This window comes from Arachis stenosperma, chromosome 9 (assembly GCF_014773155.1).
Source record: "Arachis stenosperma cultivar V10309 chromosome 9, arast.V10309.gnm1.PFL2, whole genome shotgun sequence".
Taxonomy (NCBI): domain Eukaryota; kingdom Viridiplantae; phylum Streptophyta; class Magnoliopsida; order Fabales; family Fabaceae; genus Arachis; species Arachis stenosperma.
In genome coordinates this window covers 31,169,892-31,192,014 of record NC_080385.1, presented here as the reverse complement: position 1 = coordinate 31,192,014, position 22,123 = coordinate 31,169,892, and the positions used below count along the sequence as shown (strand labels likewise).

The following is a 22,123-nucleotide window of genomic DNA, read 5'->3' as shown; positions in this document are numbered from 1 at the left end:
ACCAAATACTCGCGTAAAACGCATCTCAAAGAAGTATATCAAGTGGGGGTAGATAGTAAAACTCCTGACTTACCAACAATCTCATTTACCAAAGAAGATCCACTAGGGGTCACATCGGGCCACGATGACCCTGTGGTAATTATAGCGATTCTCGCTAATGCCAATCTACATAGATCTTTCGTGGACCAAGGGAGTTCGGCTGACATACTGTTTAAACCTGCTTTTGACAAGCTCAAACTAGAATAAAAGGATTTAAAAGCATATCCGGACAACCTTTTTGTGTTGGGAGACACACCGATCCGACCTCTTAGATTCATCTCGATATACACCACCTTTGGTAAAGGCACAATGTCAAGAACGTTAAGCTTTGACTACATTGTGGTCGGCATCATATCCGCTTACAATGCCTTAATAGGTCGGACCACTTTAACCCGACTAGATGCAGTTGTCTCTAATTCCCACCTACGAATGAAGTTCCCAACTGTAGAAGAAAAGATAGAAAAAGTATAAATCAGGGATCATGCTGAAAAGACAACAAGTATAGGGGCCAACCTCGAGAAAGGTCTAAAGGCACAACTCGTTGATCTCTTACAAAGGAACTCCAACATCTTTGCGTGAAAAGCCTCTGATATACCTGGTATAGATCCTGACCTCATGTCTCACAAACTCGCCGTTTATCCAAGCTCTCAACCTATTCAGCAAAAGCGGCAAAAACTCGGTCCTGTAAGAACACATGTCATGGAAGAATAGGTGCAAGCCTTAATCTTGGTTTATAAGAGAGGTAAAGTATCCTTTGTGGCTGGCTAATGTGGTCCTTGTAAAAAAGCAGAACCAAAAATAGAGAATGTGTGTTGATTATATCGACCTCAACAAAGCTTGCCACAAGGATCCATACCCTCTCCCCAGCATTGACGCCCTGGTTGACTCAGCTTCAGGGTATAGGTATTTGTCCTTTATGGACGCATACTTGGGATATAATCAAATCTCAGTGTATAAGCTAGACCAGGAAAAGACTTCTTTCATCACTCCAAGGCTAACTATTGTTATGTAGTGTTGCCTTTTGAACTAAAGAATGCTGGAGCTACATACCATGAATAACATGTTTTCATCCTACCTTGGAAAACTAATGGAGCTAGTGGACAATATGCTCATCAAGATCCAAGATGACCTCGCTCTTTTGACCGACCTATCTGAGGTATTCTCCATAATAAGGAAGCATATGATGAGGTTAAATCCTATAAAATGCACCTTTGCAATGGAGGTTGGGAAGTTCTTAGGCTTCATGCTCACTCAAAGAGGCATTGAGGCTAACCCAGATAAGTGCACAACGATATTGGAGATAAAAAGCCCGACTTGTCTCAAGGAAGTCCAACAATTAAATGGGAAGTTGGGTGCGTTATCCAGGTTTCTAGCAGGATCGGCCCTGAAATCTCTACCCTTGTTTCCAATCCTTAAAAAAGGAAACAATTTTAATGGACTTAGGAATGTGAACAAGCCTTCCAAAACTTTAAAACGTTCCTAAGCCAACCCCCAATCCTCACCCGACTTGCTCCAGGAGAAGAGCTCATCCTCTACCTAACATTAGCAAGTCGTGTTATGGCCTCAGCCCTGGTTCGAGAAGATGAACACAGACAACAACCCATCTACTTTGGAAGCAAAGCCTTACAAGGGCAAAACTAAACTATTAAAAGACAAAAAAGTTTACATATGCCCTTATCAACACTTCTAGAAGGCTCTGACCTTACTTTCAAGCTCACAATATTAAGGTTTGAACTAATCAATCCATGAAGCATATTCTACAAAAGACAGACCTTGCGAGAAGGGTGCTACAATGGGCTGTAGAGCTATCCGAGTTCGACTTAAGATATAAAATTTGGACAGCTATCAAATCTTAATATTTGGCCAATTTTGTGGCAGAATACACTGAAACCTGGGGAAACCGTCAATTTGGAATCTGTATGTAGATGGATCGTCTAACAAATCCAGGAGTGGGGCAGGAGTTATCTTAGAAAATGAAAAAAGAACTCAGATTGAACTATCACTAAAGTTTGACTTTCTCACTTCTAATAATCAAGCAGAATATGAAGCCATGCTTGCTGGATGAAATCTGGCTAAAGAAGTAGGGGTAGAAAGATTGGTAGTGTTTAGTGACTCTCAAGTGATCACCTCCTAAGTTAACGACACTTATCAAGCTAAAGATCCCAACATGAAAAAGTACCTGAAAGAAGCACGAGAATAATTAGCACAGTTCTTGAAAACGGAGGTCCGACATATAGCACAAAAATCCAATGCCCGAGCAGATGCCTTCTCTAAGTTAGCCAGCACCAAGTCAGGGGGCAACAATAGAAGCCTAATCCAGGAAACTCTCCACGCACCCTCAGTATCGAAGGGAGAAGATAAGTGATACACAATGATCATATCCAACCAAAGCCTAGGGTGGATGACTCCCATAATCGAATATCTTAAATTCGATACCACCCTGAAAGATGAAAGGAGGCAAGAAGGCTCATAAAGGAAGTATAAAACTATACTTTGTTCCACAATATCCTTTACAAAAGAAGAGTATCCACACCTCTATTAAAGTGTGCCCCAACCTCCAAAACTAAGGAGGTCCTAGAAGAAGTTCATAGTGGCATATGTGGAAATCACTTAGGAGCATGATCATTAGCCAAGAAAGTGATTCGAGCCTACTTCTTTTGGCCTACCTTGCAAAATCAGGCAGCCAACTTTGTTAAAAATTTTCCACCTTGTCAGAAGCATGCCAACTTCTATGTAGCACCTCTAGAGGAGCTTATCAGTATCACTTCGGCATGGCCATTTGCAAAATGGGGCCTTGACCTCCTCATTCCGTTTGCACAAGTTCCCAGACAAGTAAATACCTCATAATGTGTATTAATTATTTTACTAAGTGGATTGAGATAGAACCTTTGGCAACCATCACAGCTCAAAGAAGTAAAAAATTTCTCTATAAGAATATTGTCACCCGATTTGGAGTTTCACACTCTATCACCACAGACAATGGAACTCAGTTCATCGACTCGACCTTTAGAAATTAAACTTGGTGACCAGCCTCAAGATCAAACACCAATTTACATCGGTAGAATACCCTCAGGCCAACGGACAAGCTGAAGCTGCAAACAAAGTCATATTGGCCGGGTTAAAACGCCGACTACAAGAGGCAAAGGGAGCATGGACAAAAAAGCTTCCTCAAGTTTTGTAGATATATCGAACAACTCCCCACTCAGCAACAGGAGAATCATCCTTCCGACTTGCTTATGGTGTAAAGGCTATAATTTCTGTAGAGATTGCTGAGGAATCTCCAAAAGTTAGATTTTAGGATGAAGTGATCAATGTCCGAGCACAAAAAGAAGAACTCGACCTCCTCCCAGAAGTCTGAAAAAATCTTGGATAAAAGAAGAAGTATTGAAACAAAGGATGGTCTTACGATACAACTAGAAAGTCATTAGAAGAAGCTTCACCATGAATGACCTCATACTAATCTGAAATAACATCAAGGTTTAGAAGTCGGGTGAGGAAAAGCTGGCTGCAAACTGGAAGGGACCTTACAAGGTCGTCGAAGTCTTAGGAAAAGGTTATTTTAAGGTATCCGACTTGCAAGGGAACAAGCTCCTTAGGTCGTGGCATGCAAGTAACTTGAAAAGGTATTGTAGCTAAAGAAGCATGCCTTGTTTCCTGGAGTACTCTTTTTTCTAACTTCATGGTTTTTTTTTTCTAAAAAGGATTTTAACGAGGCATCATAGTAAGGGCTAAGGATGATAAGAAAAATCCTTAGTATCAAACAAATTTCTGTAAACCCTCTCTCTCTTAATAATAAAATATTTTTCTACCAGATTTTTCATTTCAAATGCATTAATTTAAGCTCAAAAAATTGAAAAAATCATTGTCCGACCTACATGGTCGGTGAGATGAAGCGACGAGGTACAAATTAGTGTAAGAAGTTATGTAAGCAGTTCCTGGACCGACCTCAAAATAAATCGGACCGAAAATGAAATGTAAAAGTAACTTGGTATATAGTCTAATTATTCGAAGTCGAAACTCTAACATCTAAGAGAAATAATATTTACGGAAATTCCAGAAAGGATAGACCTACTTCACCGATGTCTTTTCTAAGCAAAAAACAACTTCAAAGTTGTCGGAATAATAAAAATTCATATTCAACTAAACAGTTGTACCGACTAAAGAAATATGTTTCGGACGACACAATCATTTATGAAAAAAAATACTATTAAAATAGTGGAGGAAGGATTTTAACAAAATATAAAAGTTGTTTAAACTACAACTAGAGCAAAATAAAAGTTGTTCAAAAATTAACTATTACAAAAGCTAAAGTGTTCATAAAAGACCCACAAGCAAGCCTAACAAATTCGAATATAAGATAAATAAGATTATAAATATTTTTTGTTAAATTTACACTTTCTAGAATGAATAATTACATATTTTAAACAAAAATAAAATAAATAAATATGGTTGGCTGCTGCCTGTGACATATGGAACAGATGACATCTAAGAACTCAATAAAGAATAGATACCCATTGCAGATCATTACTCTTGAATAAAAAGGCTCACATAATCAAATATTTATTCCTGAAAAATATTTTTAGAAAAACGGGTTGAGTTTTGTAACTCACTGACTAGACAATTGATAGCGCGAAATTATGAACAATACTTTTCACAACTCTCATAATCCCCGGTAATGAATCCAAAAACTTGGTGTTCAATACCATGGCATAAACACAACTTCGCACAACTAACCAGCAAGTGCACTGGGTCGTCCAAGTAATAAACCTTACGCGAGTAAGGGTCGATCCCACGGAGATTGTTGGTATGAAGCAAGCTATGGTCACCTTGTAAATCTTAGTCAGGCAGACTCAAATGGGTATAGATGATGAATAAAACATAAAGATAAAGATAGAGATACTTATGTAATTCATTGGTAGGAATTTCAGATAAGCGTATGAAGATGCTTTCCCTTCCGTCTCTCTGCTTTCCTACTGTCTTCATCCAATCCTTCTTACAACTTTCCATGGCAAGCTTATGCAAGGGTTTCACCGTTGTCAGTGGCTACCTCCCATCCTCTCAGTGGAAATGTTCAACGCACCCTGTCACGGCACGGCTATCCATCTGTCGGTTCTCGATCAGGCCGGAATAGAATCCAGTGATTCTTTTGTGTCTGTCACTAACGCCCCGCCCTCAGGAGTTTGAAGCACGTCACAGTCATTCAATCATTGAATCCTACTCAGAATGCCACAGACAAGGTTAGACCTTCCGGATTCTCTTGAATGCCGCCATCAGTTCTTGCCTATACCACGAAGACTCTGATCTCACGGAATGGCTGGCTCGGTTGTCAGGCGAGCGCTCGGTTGTCAGGCGATCAACCATGCATCGTGTATCAGGAATCCAAGAGATATTCACCCAATCTAAGGTAGAACGGAGGTGGTTGTCAGGCACACGTTCATAGGTGAGAATGATGATGAGTGTCACGGATCATCACATTCATCAAGTTGAAGAACAAGTGATATCTTGGAACAAGAACAAGCGGAATTGAATAGAAGAACAATAGTAATTGCATTAATACTCGAGGTACAGCAGAGCTCCACACCTTAATCTATGGTGTGTAGAAACTCCACCGTTGAAAATACATAAGAACAAGAGTGATCATTGGCTTCGGCCCCAGAGAGGGAACCAGAAAAACCAAGATGAAAATACAATAGTAAAAGGTCCTACTTATAGAAAACTAGTAGCCTAAGGTTTATAAAGATGAGTAAATGACATAAAAATCCACTTCCGGGCCCACTTGGTGTGTGCTTGGGCTGAGCATTGAAGCATTTTCGTGTAGAGACTCTTCTTGGAGTTAAACGCCAGCTTTTATGCCAGTTTGGGCGTTTAACTCCCATTTTGGTGCCAGTTCCGGCGTTTAACGCTGGGAATTCTGAGGGTGACTTTGAACGCCAGTTTGGGCCATCAAATCTTGGGCAAAGTATGGACTATCATATATTGCTGGAAAGCCCAGGATGTCTACTTTCCAACGCCATTGAGAGCGCGCCAATTGGGCTTCTGTAGATCCAGAAAATCCACATCGAGTGCAGGGAGGTCAGAATCCAACAGCATCTGCAGTCCTTTTCAGTCTCTGAATCAGATTTTTGCTCAGGTCTCTCAATTTCAGCCAGAAAATACCTGAAATCACAGAAAAACACACCAACTCATAGTAAAGTCCAGAAAAGTGAATTTTAACTAAAAACTAATAAAAATCTACTAAGAACTCAACTAAAAATTGCTAAAAACATACTAAAAACAATGCCAAAAAGCGTATAAATTATCCGCTCATCACAACACCAAACTTAGATTGTTGCTTGTCCTCAAGCAACTGAAGATCAAATAAGATAAAAAGAACAGAATATGCAATGAATTCCAAAAACATCTATGAAGATCAGTATTAATTAGATGAGCGGGGCTTTTAGCTTTTTGCCTCTGAACAGTTTTGGCATCTCACTCTATCCTTTGAAACTCAGAATGATTGGCTTCTTTAGGAACTCAGAATCCAGATAGTGTTATTGATTCTCCTAGTTGAGTATGATGATTCTTGAACACAGCTACTTTATGAGTCTTGGCCATGGCCCAAAGCACTCTGTCTTCCAGTATTACCACCGGATACATACATGCCACAGACACATAATTGGGTGAACCTTTTCAGATTGTGACTCAGCTTTGCTAGAGTCCCCAATTAGAGGTGTCCAGGGTTCTTAAGCACACTCTTTTTGCCTTGGATCACAACTTTATTTCTTTCTTTTTCTTTCTTTTTCGTTTTTTTTTTCGAAATTTTTCTCTTTTTTTTTTGAATTCACTGCTTTTTCTTGCTTCAAGAACCATTTTGATGATTTTTCAGATCCTCAGTAACATGTCTCCTTTTTCATCATTCTTTCAAGAGCCAACATTCATGAATCACAAATTCAAAAGACATATGCACTGTTTAAGCATACATTCAGAAAACAAAAGTATTGCCACCACATCAAAATAATTAAACTGTTATAAAATTCAAAATTCATGCAATTCTTATCTTTTTCAATTAAGAACACTTTTCATTTAAAGAGGTGATGGATTCATAGGACATTCATAACTTTTAGGCATAGACACTAATGATCACAAGACACAAACATAGATAAACATAACCACTAAAATTCAAAAAACAGGAAAATAAAGAACAAGGAGATTAAAGAACGGGTCCACCTCAGTGATGGCGGCTTGTTCTTCCTCTTGAAGGTCTTATGGAGTGCTTGAGCTCCTCAATGTCTCTTCCTTGTCTTTGTTGCTCCTTTCTCATGATTCTTTGATCTTCTCTAATTTCATGGAGGAGAATGGAATGTTCTTGGTGCTCCACCCTTAGTTGTCCCATGTTGGAACTCAATTCTCCTAGGGAGGTGTTCAGTTGCTCCCAATAGTTCTGTGGAGGAAAGTGCATCCCTTGAGGTATCTCAGGGATTTCATGATGAGTGGGGTCTCTTGTTTGCTCCATCCTTTTCTTAGTGATGGACTTGAGGTCATGCCTTCTCAATTGAACCGGCTTTCCTCTTGAATCTCTCTTTCATTGGGCGCCCTCTTCACAAATGTCAGTGAGGACTTGGTCCAACCTTTGATCAAAGTTGACCCTTCTAGTGTAAGGATGTTCATCTCCTTGCATCATGGGCAAATTGAATGCCAACCTTACACTTTCCGGACTAAAATCCAAGTATTTTCCCCGAACCATAGTAAGCCAATTCTTTGGATCCGGGTTCACACTTTGATCATGGTTCTTGGTGATCCATGCATTGGCATAGAACTCTTGAACCATTAAGATTCCGACTTGTTGAATGGGGTTGGTAAGAACTTCCCAACCTCTTCTTCGGATCTCATGTCGGATCTCCGGATATTCACTCTTTTTGAGTGAAAAAGGGACCTCGGGGATCACCTTCTTCAAGGCCGCAACTTCATAGAAGTGGTCTTGATGCACCCTTGAGATGAATCTCTCCATCTCCCATGACTCGGAGGTGGAAGCTTTTGCCTTCCCTTTCCTCTTTCTAGAGGTTTCTCCGGCCTTGGATGCCATAAATGGTTATGGAAAAATGAAAAAGCAACGCTTTTACCACACCAAACTTAAAAGGTTTGCTCGTCCTCGAGCAAAAGAAGAAAGAAGAGAGTAGAAGAAGAAGAAATGAGGAAGAAGGGAAAGGCTTTTGTGTTCGGCCAAAGAGGGGGAGAAGTGGTGTTTAGGTTGTGTGAAAATGAAGGGGTGAAGAAGGGTATATATAGGGGAGGGGGAAGGGTAAGGTTCAGTCAAGTGAGGGTGGGTTTGGGAGGGAAAGTGGTTTGAATTTGAATGGTGAGGTAGGTGGGGTTTTATGAAGGATGGATGTGAGTGGTGAAGAGGAAGATGAGATTTGATAGGTGAAGGGTTTTTGGGGAAGAGGTGTTAAGGTGATTGGTGAATGGGTGAAGAAGAGAGAGAGTGGTGGGGTTGGTGGGGATCCTGTGGGGTCCACAGATCCTGTTGTGTCAAGGAAAAGTCATCCCTGCACCAAATGGCATGCAAAATCACGTTTTGAGCCAATTCTGGCGTTAAACGCCGGGCTGGTGCCCATTTCTGGCGTTTAACGCCAGGTTCTTGCCCTTTTCTGGCGTTTAACGCCAGTCTGGTGCCCCTTTCTGGCGTTAAACGCCCAGAATGGTGCCAGACTGGGCGTTAAACGCCCACTTGCTAGCCTTACTGGCGTTTAAACGCCAGTAAGTTCTTCCTCCAGGGTGTGCTGTTTTTCTTCCTGTTTTTCATTCTGTTTTTGCTTTTTCAATTGATTTTGTGACTTCTCATGATCGTCAACCTACAAAAAACATAAAATAACAAAAGAAAATAGATAAAATATAACATTGGGTTGCCTCCCAACAAGCGCTTCTTTAATGTTAGTAGCTTGACAGATGGCTCTCATGGAGCCTCACAAATGATCAGAGCAATGTGGGAACCTCCCAACACCAAACTTAGAGTTTGAATGTGGGGGTTCAACACCAAACTTAGAGTTTGGTTGTGGCCTCCCAACACCAAACTTAGAGTTTGACTGTGGGGGCTTTGTTTGACTCTGATTAGAGAGAAGCTCTTCATGCTTCCTCTCCATGGTGACAGAGGGATATCCTTGAGCCTTAAACACAAAGGATTCTTCATTCATTTGAATGATCAGTTCGCCTCTATCAACATCAATCACAGCCTTTGCTGTGGCTAGGAAGGGTCTGACATCTCTAATGAGATTCTTGCAGCTTGCACCTCAAAGATCCCTAGCTTCTCCATTACAGAGAGAGGCATGAGGTTTACACTTGACCCTAAGTCACACAGAGCTTTCTTGAAGGTCATGGTGCCTATGGTACAAGGTATTGAAAACTTCCCAGGATCTTGTCTCTTTTGAGGTAATTTCTGCCTAGACAAGTCATCCAGTTCTTTGGTGAGCAAAAGAGGTTCATTCTCCCAAGTCTCATTTCCAAATAACTTGTCATTTAGCTTCATGATTGCTCCAAGGTATTTAGCAACTTGCTCTTCAGTGACATACTCATCCTCTTCAGAGGAAGAATACTCATCAGAGCTCATGAAAGGCAGAAGTAAGTCCAATGGAATCTCTATGGTCTCATTTTGAGCTTCAGATTCCCATGGTTCCTCATTGGGGAACTCAGTGGAGGCTAGTGCACGCCCATTGAGGTCTTCCTCAGTGGCGTTCACTTCCTCTCCTTCCTCTCCAAATTCGGCCATGTTGATGGCCTTGCACTCTCCTTTTGGATTTTCTTCTGTATTGCTTGGAAGAGTACTAGGAGGGAGTTCAGTAATTTTCTTGCTCAGCTGTCCCACTTGTGCCTCCAAATTCCTAATGGAGGACCTTGTTTCAGTCATGAAACTTTGAGTGGTTTTGATTAGATCAGAGACCATAGTTGCTAAGTCAGAGGGGTTCTGCTTAGAATTCTCTGTCTGTTGCTGAGAAGATGATGGAAAAGGCTTGCCATTGCTAAACCTGTTTCTTCCACCACTATTGTTGTTGAAACCTTGTTGAGGTCTCTGTTGATCCTTCCATGAGAAATTTGGATGATTTCTCCATGAAGAATTATAGGTGTTTCCATAGGGTTCTCCTAGGTAATTCACCTCTTCCATTAAAGGGTTCTCAGGATCATAGGCTTCTTCTTCAGATGAAGCATCCTTAGTACTGCTTGGTGCATTTTGCATTCCAGACAGACTTTGAGAAATCAAATTGACTTGTTGAGTCAATATCTTGTTCTGAGCCAGAATGGCATTCAGAGTATCAATCTCGAGAACTCCTTTCTTCTGATTTGTCCCATTGTTCACAGGATTCCTTTCAGAAGTGTATATGAATTGGTTATTTGCAACCATTTCAATCAGCTCTTGAGCTTCTGCAGGTGTCTTCTTCAAATGAAGAGATCCTCCAGCAGAGCTATCCAAAGACATCTTGGATAGTTCAGAGAGACCATCATAGAAAATACCTATGATGCTCCATTCAGAAAGCATGTGAGAAGGACATTTTCTGATTAATTGTTTGTATCTCTCCCAAGCTTCATAGAGGGATTCTCCATCCTTCTGTCTGAAGGTTTGGACTTCCACTCTAAGCTTACTCAATTTTTGAGGTGGAAAGAACTTTGCCAAGAAGGCATTGACTAGCTTTTCCCATGAGTCCAGGCTTTCTTTAGGTTGTGAGTCCAACCATGTCCTAGCTCTGTCTCTTACAGCAAAAGGGAATAGCATTAGTCTGTAGACCTCAGGGTCAACCCCATTAGTCTTGACAGTGTCACAGATTTGCAAGAATTCAGCTAAAAACTGATGAGGATCTTCCAATGGAAGTCCATGGAACTTGCAATTCTGTTGCATTAGAGAAACTAATTGAGGCTTAAGCTCAAAGTTGTTTGCTCCAATGGCAGGGATAGAGATGCTTCTCCCATAGAAGTCGGGAGTAGGTGCAGTAAAGTCACCCAACACCTTCCTTGCATTGTTGGCATTGTTGTTGTTTTCGGCTGCCATGTCTTCTTCTTTGAAGATTTCTGTTAGGTCCTCTGTAGAGAGTTGTGCCTTAGCTTCTCTTAGCTTTCGCTTCAAGGTCCTTTCAGGTTCAGGATCAGCTTCAACAAGAATGCCTTTGTCTCTGCTCCTGCTCATATGAAAGAGAAGAGAACAAGAAAATATGGAATCCTCTATGTCACAGTATAGAGATTCCTTGAGGTGTCAGAAGAACAGAAAAATAGAAGAAAGAGGTAGTAGAATTCGAACTTAATCAGATAGAGTTCGAATTGTGCATTGAGAAGGAGTGGTACTCCATAAATAGATGGATGTGGGAAGAGGGGAAGAGAATTTTCGAAAATTAATTTAAAAGTTTTTAAAATCATTTTGAAAAATTGATTGATAATTTTCGAAAACTCAAAGTGGAAAAAGAATCAAGTGATTTTTGAAAAAGCTTTTGAAATTAGAAGTCAAAAAGATTTGATTGAAAACTATTTTGAAAAAGATGAGGTTAAGAAGATATGATTGGTTTTAAAAAAATATGTGATTGAAAAGATATGATTTGAAAACAATTTTTAAAAAGATTTGATTTTAAAAATTAATGACCTGCCTAACAAGAAAAGATATGATTCAAACATTAAACCTTTCTCAACAGAAAAGGCAACATACTTGAAATGTTGAATCAAATCATTAATTGATAGCAAGTATCTTTGAAGAAGGAAAGAAATTGATTTTGAAAATATTTGATTGAAAAGATATGATTTGGAAAAGATTTGATTTTGAAAAACTTTAAAAACTTGAAAAAAAATTGATTTGAAAACAAAATCCTCCCCCTTGTGCCATCCTGGCGTTAAACGCCCAGAATGGTGCACATTCTGGCGTTTAACGCCCAATGCACTACCTTTTTGGGCGTTAAACGCCCAACCAGGCACCCTGGCTGGCGTTTAAACGCCAGTCTGTCCTTCTTCACTGGGCGTTTTGAACGCCCAGCTTTTTCTGTGTAATTCCTCTGCTGCATGTTTTGAATCTTCAGTTCCCTGTACTATTGACTTGAAAATAGAACCAAGATCAAATAAACAATGCATGCAAGACACCAAACTTAAAATTAGACACTAGACTCAAACAAGAAACATAAAATATTTTTTTGGTTTTTTATGATTTTGAAATTTTTTTGGATTTTTTCGAAAATTATATGGAAATAGAAAATAAAAGTTTCAGAATTCTTAATTTGGATTCCAGGAATCATTGCAATGCTAGTTTAAGACCCCGGTCCAGGAATTAGACATGGCTTCACAGCCAGCCAAGCTTTCAAAGAAAGCTTCGGTCCAAAACACTAGACATGGCCAATGGCCAGCCAAGCCTTAGCAGATCATTGCTCCAATAGCAAGATTGATAGAGATCAACAAGCTCTTGTGATGATCAGTTGAAACCTCGGTCCAATAAGATTAGACATGGCTTCTCAGCCAGCCAGATTTCAACAGATCATCATGAAACACTAGAATTCATTCTTAAGAACTCTGAAGAAAAATACCTAATCTAAGCAACAAGATGAACCGTCAGTTGTTCATACACGAAACAATCCCCGGCAACGGCGCCAAAAACTTGATAGCGCGAAATTGTGAACAATACTTTTCACAACTCTCATAATCCCCGGTAATGAATCCAAAAACTTGGTGTTCAATACCATGGCATAAACACAACTTCGCACAACTAACCAGCAAGTGCACTGGGTCGTCCAAGTAATAAACCTTATGCGAGTAAGGGTCGATCCCACGGAGATTGTTGGTATGAAGCAAGCTATGGTCACCTTGTAAATCTTAGTCAGGCAGACTCAAATGGGTATAGATGATGAATAAAACATAAAGATAAAGATAGAGATACTTATGTAATTCATTGGTAGGATATTCAGATAAGCGTATGAAGATGCTTTCCCTTCCGTGTCTCTGCTTTCCTACTGTCTTCATCCAATCCTTCTTACTCCTTTCCATGGCAAGCTTATGCAAGGGTTTCACCGTTGTCAGTGGCTACCTCCCATCCTCTCAGTGGAAATGTTCAACGCACCCTGTCACGGCACGGCTATCCATCTGTCGGTTCTCGATCAGGCCGGAATAGAATCCAGTGATTCTTTTGCGTCTGTCACTAACGCCCCGCCCTCAGGAGTTTGAAGCACGTCACAGTCATTCAATCATTGAATCCTACTCAGAATACCACAGACAAGGTTAGACCTTCCGGATTCTCTTGAATGCCACCATCAGTTCTTGCCTATACCACGAAGACTCTGATCTCACGGAATGGCTGGCTCGGTTGTCAGGCGAGCGCTCGGTTGTCAGGCGATCAAGCATGCATCGTGTATCAGGAATCCAAGAGATATTCACCCAATCTAAGGTAGAACGGAGGTGGTTGTCAGGCACACGTTCATAGGTGAGAATGATGATGAGTGTCACGGATCATCACATTCATCAAGTTGAAGAACAAGTGATATCTTGGAACAAGAACAAGCGGAATTGAATAGAAGAACAATAGTAATTGCATTAATACTCGAGGTACAGCAGAGTTCCACACCTTAATCTATGGTGTGTAGAAACTCCACCGTTGAAAATACATAAGAACAAGAGTGATCATTGGCTTCGGCCCTAGAGAGGGAACCAGAAAAACCAAGATGAAAATACAATAGTAAAAGGTCCTACTTATAGAAAACTAGTAGCCTAAGGTTTACAAAGATGAGTAAATGACATAAAAATCCACTTCCGGGCCCACTTGGTGTGTGCTTGGGCTGAGCATTGAAGCATTTTCGTGTAGAGACTCTTCTTGGAGTTAAACGCCAGCTTTTATGCCAGTTTGGGCGTTTAACTCCCATTTTGGTGCCAGTTCCGGCGTTTAACGCTGGGAATTCTGAGGGTGACTTTGAACGCCGGTTTGGGCCATCAAATATTGGGCAAAGTATGGACTATCATATATTGCTGGAAAGCCCAGGATGTCTACTTTCCAACGCCGTTGAGAGCGCGCCAATTGGGCTTCTGTAGCTCCAGAAAATCCACTTCGAGTGCAGGGAGGTCAGAATCCAACAGCATCTGCAGTCCTTTTCAGTCTCTGAATCAGATTTTTGCTCAGGTCCCTCAATTTCAGCCAGAAAATACCTGAAATTACAGAAAAACACACAAACTCATAGTAAAGTCCAGAAAAGTGAATTTTAACTAAAAACTAATAAAAATCTACTAAGAACTCAACTAAAAATTGCTAAAAACATACTAAAAACAATGCCAAAAAGCGTATAAATTATCCGCTCATCAACAATACATCTATAATCGATATAAGACTATATAAACATTATTAGAAAAGTAATTTTAATTAGAAAAAATTAGTTAATAATAATAAGTGAATCAATAAGGGAGTTCTTATACAGAAATCAAATCAAAAGTCCACACTTGGGTGGCTCCACCTCTATGGGTAGCCCTTTTCTCTCGTATGCCTGTACGAAATAATAGATCCAACATGTGGCCTACACATTAAGCTAGCAACGCCCCTGCTAGCTGAGATCTGAGCCAGATGCATCTAGGTTAACGTCATAACCGCCGTTAACTACGATTTTCTAATATGAGCCTCCCAAACCAATTTAAAACATATAATTTCAAATATCTCTGATCTTTCAAATATATAAGGTATCGAATAAAATCGAATCAGATAATACTTTCTCATCAGAAATCTTTTTCAATCATAAGAACATATTTCACAATTTCAAAGTAAGTGAGTGCCAACAAATACTTCAATACTTCAAAAGTATATATTCGAGTAAAATCAAATGTTCTAAAATAATATAAAGCTTTATCAAACATATATATATAGTCTCATGTAAAATTTTTAAGGTATGAGTTTCATAAAAATAAGTATTCAACTATAATAAATCAGTTATTCTAATCGAATCAAAGTTCTTCAACAATAGTTTTATAAATATAATTAAAAACTCAAAATGGCATAAACTGAAAGGTTAATGGTTATAAATGTAAAGCTTGCTCACAGCGTGGTCCTAAAGGACCGAAGAGACCAAACCCAGAGTACCGAGTTAAAAAGTGAGAAAGATTGGAATTGAATGGAACCAAAGAATGCAGAATTTGCACCAAGTCAGTGGCAGCAGCTTCAATTCAAACAGCCGCAACTACTACGTCACGGATGTAATATCGACAACAACAACAACATCACTACCACTTCGTAGGTTACTAAATATTGTTACTGAATTGAAGATATCTCATAAGATTAAATAAGAGGGGAACCTGAATCAACTCCTGCCACTCTTCCTTTGGTAAAAAATGAATGGCGAACAGAAACTAAAGAAGTTTAAAACATCAACATTATTACCAAAAATGTTATAATAGCAATAGCAATATTATTAAAATTAGAATTCATAGCGCAAAAATGGAAAAGAAAAAAATAGGTAGAATCATAGGTACCTACAAAATAGTAAACTGGCAGTGATGAACAAACGCGAGCAGAGAGGATCGAAGCTCAAACGCGAGCAAAACAAAACACAGGGCGAGCTCGAGCAATAAGGAAGAAACACGACGGCAAGCAGAGAAAAAGGATACAATAGTGGCAGATCCGTTAGTGCAAGGTAGAAACGACAACAGCAGCACAAGGCAGAGATGGTACTAAAGGTGAAGAAAGTGGCTATAGCAACTTTTCTCTCTGCCGTCTTCTTCTCCTTCTTTTTCTTCTTCCTCTTTCGATGGCGATTTTTCCTTCTTCTCTCTTCGCTTTCTTCTTTTCCTCCTTTTTCTCACAGTAGAACCCTAATCCTCTTTTGGTGCTTTTGTTTTTATTAGTTATTAAATTGGATTTGTTTTATTTTAAAATTGGTAAAAATTTAAAAACAAAGTTATATAAAATATGTTGGTAGGATTTATTTTTTGGAAGAGGCATTAAAAATTTTAGACAATATTTAAAGAGTGAAGCTTAAAATAAATTTAAAGACAACATCTACAAAAAGTAATATATTAACTTTATAATAATTATTTGTGTATTTAATAAGGCAACACTTAATAAGTGTCTTTTAATTTATCAAAGACATTATTTATGATGTGTTAATAAAAAATATATTATTATAATTCTATTTTTTGTGATTAGTATAAAATATTCTCTGTATATATTTTAGATAATTTTTTTAAAATGTTATCTTGAACATATATTACTATAAATAAACAATGTTGTAGTGATGTTGATTATTAAGGGTAGTTGGAACATATGTTTTGCGGCGTGGTTAACGTAATTGGCTTGCAAATTTTCACGGGCGAAAGTCAAGACACAGAAGAACAAAATTGAGATCCTTCAAGAAAAATCTTTACGTACACTACTTTTGATAAGGATGCTTCAAATTGGGTCGCAAAATGTAATTACATTAAAACTGTCACAGATAAAACTGTATTAACTGCATTATATTTTAAGTTTAAGTTGGAAATAAATTATAATACAAAGTAGTGGCGGAGAGGCGGAGCTTTTTATGGGCAATGGGGCCATGCCCCCAAATATTTTATATAAAAATGAGTAATATTTCTTTAAATATATTATTTAACTAATTTGGTTATCTATCTTTTTATTAAAGTTATTTATGCGTATTGAAAACTCACATAATTCATTCACTTGGTAACATTTTATGCCAAATTTAATATAATGAACTTTGGACTTTGATTTTTTAATGTAATTGAAGTTTTACAAATTGTAAAAAAACCAAATATATTGGACTATAATAAACTTTGATAATTAGCTTTTGACAATAATTTAATTTAATGTTATTTTAAGTTTTATTAATTTTTTACATACAAAATTAAGATATTCAATAATATTAGTGTTATAATTAATATTCAAAGTTTCAATCTTTTAAGTTTCAAGCTAAATTTTAAATAATTATAATTTCATGTATTATCTTTGAAAAATTAAATAATTTTTTTATTAATTTATTTTAATATTATTTTATATTTTTCTATTTTTTTAATTAAATTTTTTATCAATAAAAATTTAAATTATCAATTAGCGTATATTATCATTTTTAATATTTATCATTGTAATAACAATTTCTTTTACATATTTAATATTTTATATATTCTAATTTTTTTACAAATATAATGATAAAAATTAAAAAATTATATATTTTTTAAGAGAAAGACTAATGTTTAAAAAAGAAAAATAAATATATAGTCTACAATATTAACATCTATTGATGGTTCTACTATTTTAATAAATCATGAAAAAAGTGATTCAATGCAAGTATATAACCTTTAAAGGTTCAAATAATCATAACTAATTAATAAATTTGATATTATTTGTTTGATCTTATTTTTTTAAAATGAAATCTTAGAAATAGTTAGTTTTAATTTTGGCAATATCATTCAAACAAAAAAAATGAAATTAAAAGATGTTATGATAAATAACAACAATATAAAAAAAATTAAATAACTATTATTTACCTAGTACAAATTATTCAAAACGATTTCAATATGTTTGGTTTAATATTTTTTCTTTGTAACAAAAAATAAAAATATAATGTATTATTTTTTTATTTTTTTAAATTGTATATTGGCTCCCACAAAATTTCAGTTCAAGCTCCACCACTGCAGAACTTTATTAAAATAATATATAGGGGCTATGGCCCTCCAAATATTTTATAAAAGTATGTAAAATTTTGACCATTTATTTTGTTTTATACAAGTTGTTCAATTGATTATTATTTTTGTTACAATTTTTTCACAAGTTCTTGGTCTTGGTTACTACAAACACATTCTCCTGTTTGTGAGTGTTTATATATATATATATATATTCTTTTCTTTTTTCTTTTAAGGTCAACAAATTTTTAATTTTCATTTTTATTTTTTATGTTTATAATAAAAAGAGAATCTTATTATTTCAAAGTATAATAAATTAAATAAAATTCAACTATGAAATAATAAATAATACAAATAAATGATTTCATACTATTTTATTAATTTTAATGTTTTATAAAATAAAATTATTTTTCAACTAAATTATAAAATAGATAAACTATATATATATATATATATATATATATATATATATATATAAGTATTTATTAAAATAAGTCTAGTATTTTAATTTTTTTTATATCACTACTATCTTTAATATGTTGCACAATACAATAATTGGTATCATAGTATCAAATAAAAAAAAGTCTTATTATATTTTAAGTTTGTCATTTTATATTTTTTTATTGATATTCAATATTTTTTGAAAAAAATTGATTTAGACAAAAAAAAATATATTTAGTATAATTTTAGATGCTATTATGTTAATTATTATTTTTTTAATAATTTATTTCTATAATTATAAATTTATAATGATTAAAACAGTAAAAATTAATACATTTAATTTGAATATAAATACTCTTATATATATATATATATATATATATATATATATATATATATATATATATTGGGCTCCTAAAAATTTCTTGTATATATGAAAAATTGAAAACAGTTGTGTTATATGCCGATGGCTTTGGGTTGATCGATCGAGTATTAGTTACGAGTACTCCATAAGCTAAGTCACCTATTCTTTTTAAAATTAGAATTAATACAGGGCTATCATACCGAGCCTCTCCATCATTACTTCATTTTAGACAATGAGACAGCCAAATCATCACGCATAAATAATGGTGACTTTTATTCTTGATCTTAAAATTTCATAATCGCCCAAATAGATCCTAATCGTAATATCATATCTAATTGAAGACAATACATACGACTTTGTAATCTCCTTACAAATAAAATTCAACAAATATTTATTGTATGATGACTGAGGAGGGTTGGTTTATCAGTTATGAGTTGTGTTCTTATATTTGGTGTCCTGTTCATGATCGATAGACGGGGAAGAAATGCCAAGTACTGGTGGCCGCGGTATGCATGGCGGAGGGTACCCTTGCAGCGGTATGTTTTTTTCATGAGGCGGGCAGACAGAAACAGGCTCCGGCGCCGGCACCCTTGGAGCTTCTGGAGTATGGAAGAGTAGCACAAGTGCAAAAGTCAATACTAACAGGTGGTGCTTGCTTATGTATGACATCTTTTCTTCCATTGCCTTGATGAGCTTGAGGTTAGCATCACTCCTATTTATAACGTGAAATAAGATGTATTAGATAAAAAAAAATTATGTAAAAATAATAATTAAAAATTATTAAATAATAATTTAGTTGGAGTGGAAATGCAACGCGTATCGAACGTATAAGTACAAGATAGATGCAAGGTTTTTCCACGAGGAAGACAAATTCTTACGTATGATAACAAAGAAAGGAGAATTTTTTAATATTTATCTGTTAGAAGAAGAAATAAAAAAAATAATAAAAAAATAAAAAAATAATAAAAGAAGAATTTTTTCACCATGATGAAGGAGTAAATATTTCTGCATCAGCCGTGTTACGTGTATACTAAAAATTAGTTATTTAATTAGTCATTAATATAAAATACATATGTAACATTTTTGTTCTTCCTTGAGCATAAGAGAATATTCACTAAATACTACCAGGGATCTTATTCACTACAAGAACTAATTAGTTCTGTCGCAACGACTTTTTTCTACCACGCTTTAAAAACGTGGCCTAAAATAGTCAATAACTGCATTTTTATAAGAGTGGCAATTGACTAGAATTTTGGCCACATTTTATATGTCACACTTATCAAAGTGTGGCTGTAGAAAAATAAGACATGTTTTTAAAGTGTGACTAGTTTTTAATTTCAGTCACATTTTTAAAGCATGCCCATTAATTAGATCTTTAAAAGAGACACTTTAAAATAAATTAGTCCCTCTTTAAAATAATATAAGAATCAATCTATCTAATGAAAATAATATTAAAAAAAAATTATTGAGGATCAAAATGTTACACCCGAACTATCAAAATGTCACGCTTCCAGTTGCGCCATTCTAATAGCTCAGATATTACGGCGACTCTTAAATATTTAATACTAAAGTATGAGCCTGTTTGAACTTAACACGTATTTTTCTAAACATACATCTATACTTTCAATACAAATTACAATACTTACAAAGAATATATATATATTATTAGTTTTACAAGCATTACATAAACAAGATCCCATCCCCTTAAACAAACTTATAAAGATAAAGGCGAGGGAAAAAGTAACTAATACAACACAAAACATCTTTTTAAACAGAAGAGGAATATATAAGTTCTTCCGATCTTTGTCGTCTATAACCTGAAAAAGAGATCTGTAGGGGAGTGAGAACATCGTCCTTGCTGGTTCTCACTATAGGGTTAGAGAATTACTATAATAGGATACGTGAAAATAAAATTCTTTTTAAAGTACAGTGATTAATATCCGCCTTATGTATCCTTTCAAAACCAAAAACTCACATTCAAATATCTGAAATCCTTTTTAAAAGAGAAAACTGTCAACTCTTCAAAAATTCCAAAACCTTTTTAAAAGTTTCTCCTAGATAGAATGAAGGACCAAGCTGTCCCAATCATAGATTCATTAAGTCTATGCTGAACCAGTTTAGTTTTTCATACTTTTCTAAACCAAAAACACAAACCAAACACGGCCTTCGGCCCATCTCATAATCAACCACGGCCCTAGGCCCAAACAATCCAAACAACAGCCAATCCACCACAATCCAACCAATTTTTCAGTCACAAACATAAGTAAGAAGATTCAAATACAATCAAGCAGTTACATCAAGTAGAACAATTAACAGTTAAACACAATTAATCACATAGGCAAACCAAGTACAATATGCACACCCAAACAATGTCATATAGATGCATATGATGAATGCCTGTCCTACTGGCCATGAACTCACGCGTCGATTATGTTGCCAAACCCGACTCGGATAAGCGGGATTAGACCACCATCCTTATCCGTAGGTTCCATAGACAAGCGGGATTGAACCACCATCCTTGCCTAGAACACGCAAGCGGGATTAAACTACCGTCCTTACTGGGCATATAAATCAATATGCAAGTGAGATCACACCACCGTCCTTGCTTAACAATTCATCAATACGTGAGCGGGATAAAACAACCGTCCTCACTGCATGCGGGATAAAACCACCATCCCTGCACAATGGTTTACGCACTGAACAAGTGGGACTATACCACCATCTTTACCAGGCCAGAAACCCTCATCATATTTTCAATAATATCCATAATCAATCAAGCTTGAAATCTTATTTCAAAAAAATTATTCTTGACCCCTTTACTTTCAATAACAAACATATTCAATGACCACTTTTCTTCAATTTAATTTTCTTTCAAAACAAAGCCACATTTAAATTCTCTTCTGAAAACTCAAAATCATTCATTCTAAATCAGAATTTGGTCATAAAATTCCTCAACAGAGTCTCAAGACTTTAGGGAAAAAATAACCAACCTCATTTCCATAAATTCAGTAAAGATTCTTAAAAATAATTGTTTCCTTAAATTGAGTTATTCAAAGGAAGTTTCTAAACTAAATTATGTAATTCCAAACCAAGTTTAAAATCCAAAACCAATCTCAATTTCATTCTTAGAAACCAATTCTTTCAACTTTTTCCAAAAACATCACAAAACGACATCATTCCATCAAAGTCCATTTTCTTGTAAAGTCATTAAAGCTCCTTTGAACGAATTCCTCAAGTCTAATTCAAAACATAAACTCTTTTTATAGATAAAATCGACCTTAGGACAATACTTTTCTTAAGTGATTTAAAACTGTAAAGTAATTCTTTTTCTGAATAAATTGAACTCAAGATACATGTTTTTTTCAATTAAATTAAATTCGAAACATACTATTTTCTTAATAAATCTAATATTAGGATTTCTCAAATTCAAACTTTCTAAATAACATTTCAAACAAAATTTCAGATTTTATAGAAAATTCGGCAACAACTCCCTAAAACTTGGACTTTGCCATCCTTTCTGGGTCCCAACCAAACCATTCCACAACCTTCTTTAACGAGTTCAAAACAAAATCAATTCAAAATCAAGCTGAATCCAAAAGTGCATATCATTTTCATATTTCAAGAAAATCCAACTCAATCTCAAATCAATCTCCAACGAATTAAACTTGATTTCAAAACTTTAGAAGAACTAACTTCAAA

At 36.0% G+C, this 22,123-nt stretch overlaps 1 non-coding gene across 1 annotated transcript; it reads left to right on the top strand.

Annotated features, from left to right (window-relative positions):
* The first annotated feature begins 10,540 nt into the window (after window positions 1-10,540).
* On the top strand, window positions 10,541-10,648 carry LOC130953680 (small nucleolar RNA R71). Its single transcript, XR_009075842.1, has one exon. It is a non-coding gene; the product is annotated as a small nucleolar RNA R71 (small nucleolar RNA).
* Window positions 10,649-22,123: the final 11,475 nt, after the last annotated feature.